Below are 3,439 nucleotides of genomic sequence, written 5' to 3' on the forward strand. Positions count from 1 at the left end.
CAGGCTACAGGCGTGAGGAGGGGGCTAGGAGAGAAAGGTGACGCGAAAGAATTCGAAAGTGAGGTGGGGGCTGGAGAAGGGTGCCCTTGGGAAGAAGGCTGGAGGAAGCGCGAGACAGGAAGCGCGGAGCGCAGGGGGGCCGAGTGCTGCATTTCTGGAGGAGGTGCTAAGCCCGGCCCAGGCCCTTCCAGCTCCGCCGCCGAGGGGAGGGAGGGGTTGGGGGTGGGCTGATTCTCGCCGTCTCCCGCCCCTGGACCAACCCTCCAGAGTCCGGTAGCTGCACAACCCGGGATCCTCGGGCTACGGACTGATCCGGGAGGCCAGAAAGCCAGCGGGACGGAATTGCCCGTCTTTGACGGAGCCGGGAGCGGACCGTCTGGGCGTCGGTTTGTCTCACTGGCACTCATTGCTCGCTCTTAAACCTGGCCCAAGTGCCCGTTGAAGGCAGAAATGGTGGACACGGATCGCTCTCAAGGATGCTCCGCTCCGAGCCCGATCACCTCGGATCACCTGGACTGTTTCTGCTGTCCGGGGTCGCCGCCGTGGAAGCGATTGGCAGGTCGCTCGCCACCAACCGCTCTCCAAAAGTGTGCTGAATGGAGGCGAAAGGTTGGCTTTTCGCTTAGGGAGGGTGGGCTGGAAGGAAGCAGGACTTTGACGACACCTCTCTGTGGACTCTTGGCTTGTCTGTGAATGCCTGCGCTGAGAGGGGCTCTGCGGGTGTCCGGCGCGGAGGAAAGAAGGGTTAGCGGCTTGCGGGACCTAGGAGCGGAGCTGCGCATTGAGCTCCGTCGCTGCTCAGGTCGGTGCTGCCCGGGCTGCAGGGCCTGGACGGTTTCTGTTGAGTGGGATGTGTGTGTTACAAGCATGGATAGGACAGAGATCCAGACACAAAGACAGACAAGGCATCAGTTACTGCCGTGGGCTGGATCTATGTGAAATTCGAGAAAGAGATTCGGTAACTGGGTGCAGTTGGTGCGTGAGGCTTTGTGCACATTGGAGTCTGTGCGTTCGAGGCTGGTGTGCGGAACTGCGTGTCTACGTGTATCGAGTGGGGTTGCCCGCGTTTGTGCCTGGGTGAGTCCCTTTGTAGCTGTCTCTGTGCGGGTCGTCTGCTCCATGGGGGTCCCTGTGTGTGACCCCAGCTGGGCTCCAGTTTTGAATTCCTAAACGGTAAACCACAGGGTTCAATCTGGCAGTCCCGGGCTGTGACTGAGGGTAGGAGGGAGTAGCTGAAGGAACAGGAAAAGGGAAAGATCCCCAGGCTTGCCTCTCTGGAGGTCCCTGCTCCCTGGGAACCCCAGTCTCTTCCCCTGCAGAATTTCTAGATCAGCTCACGCTAATGCACAAGTAGGGCAGCCTGCGGGCTGTGACCTTCGAGTTGGCTCTGCTAAGACAAAACAGCTGTCCCCACCCCCATTACAAGGGCCTCACGGTCTTCCTGAAGAGGCTTCTCTCCAGATAGGAAACCTTGGCGGCACTCTACACAGATGCTCCTCATCCCTCTCTAAGAACCCCCTTCATTTCCCTACGACCTCAGCAAATCCTCCACCTTTTGCCTGGCAAAAACTAAGACAGAAACCATCACCTTCCTTGAAAAAATTCCCCGAATCTCCAGCCACTGTAATAAAAAAAAACCCCTCTTAATAGAGTCCTTCCTCAAAGATAGATCCTCCATTTCATGATAAGACTCCAGTAAAGACAGAGCAGAAATTCTTCCTCTTTAAATACTGAGATCTTTTCCCAAAGGATTCGAAACAGAAGGGATTCCCCATCCCAGAGATTTGTCTGTATAACCCCACCCTGAATCCCCAGATTCGGAAGAGCCTTTGCCCCTTACATATTCCTCTAGACAAAGACCTCCACTTCCTACCCCTCTGCCCCCCTCTATTCCTGGTGGAATTCTTTTGTCCCATACCACACAATCTGGGCAAAGAGGTCTTTGTAGTGTTTTCTAGTGCCTCCCTCCATGCCACTGACACTCAGACGTTAAGCTGGTCATCAATGCCTTCTTGGACAGATGAGTCCAAAATGCTTACTACACTTTTTTTCCATTTCTTATATGACGTTCATTACTCTAGGATCCAAGAAGGGCTGTGAGGTTCTTTGTCAATGAGAAATGGGATCATTTATTCATTCATTCAATGAACCTTTTCATCACCCTCCCTATTCATGAGACTCTATTCTGACTGCTGTGGGAATTACCAACACATGAAAGCATGGTCTCTGCCTATGCTCCCACCCCATATCTTGGTCCAGGAGGGGATCTCAAAGAACACTCAGGCCAATTATTCTTTTTTCTATGCTTTAAAACATCTCTACAGAGCCTCACTTGACTCCCAAGTGTATGATAAGCAAATCCAAGTCCACTGAATGAAGTGTCCTGCTCAAGGTCACCTAAAATCCTGATACTCTTGTCAACCTGACAACCTCCTTGTCTATCCATCTTCCATTTTTGATTGTTGTTTGGTATTGGGCCACTTCACTACTCAAGGAGATGGAAATCAAAATTAGATTTCAGTCCCTCTGGCTGTAGTTATCTGCCAGCAGTTGTGAAAGGAGCTCCTCTCTTCCTCATCTTTCCTGCTGTCTGCGTACCTCTTCCCAGGCTGAGGGTGGCTGTGGCAGCCCACCCCTTATGGAAAAATTTTCCCTTATGGGAAAATCCTGCCCGTCACGTTCTAGCTCTGTGATGTTCAACTACTTACTTCTCTTACCCTCATTTTCTCATCACATATGAAAACAATATTTGTAGCATCAGAATTATTGACAATTCGATCAGATCTTGTATATAAAATGCTTAGCATGTACTAAATGCTCAATATGTGATTATTACTACACTATACTTAATTACCATTTCTCATTGTGTGTATGTAGGGTCACAGAGTGAATGCATATACAAGAAAAACCCTGTGCTTGGGTCCAAGTGTCTGCGGGAGTTGGAATGTGATACTCTTCATCTCTGTCCCTACCATTTCCAATCCTGAGCAGGCCTAGAGAGAAAAGAATGGAGTAAGGCAGAGGATGGGGAACCGGCCAGGTGACCCAAGAGACAAACAGGATGATCAACCTAGCTGGAAATGAGTCTTCACCCTCCAGATTCCCCTATATAGCTCCTATCTCCTTGAGAGGAATCTGAACATCTTGGCCCCTGGGTTCCAACACAGCACACAAATGCGCTCTCACACAAAGAATGACAAGTCAGCTGATTGACACACAAAGAAATGATGACCAACATACAGATTCAAGTTCATTGCTAGGTCTACACAGATTGGCAGAGCAACACAGGTCAAGGATAGGCCAGCAGCACACAGACACACGATTTGTATCAAGACTGGCCACACAAAAGAAACCAGGATGGATGCCCATGGATCTGTCTTCTGGGTAGTCACTCAGATAATAGGCTTAGGCATTTGGCAGTACAGGGATATATATATAT

This window comes from Fukomys damarensis, unplaced genomic scaffold, assembly GCF_012274545.1.
Source record: "Fukomys damarensis isolate Sample0158 unplaced genomic scaffold, DMR_v1.0_HiC HiC_scaffold_22, whole genome shotgun sequence".
NCBI classification, from domain to species: Eukaryota; Metazoa; Chordata; class Mammalia; order Rodentia; family Bathyergidae; genus Fukomys; species Fukomys damarensis.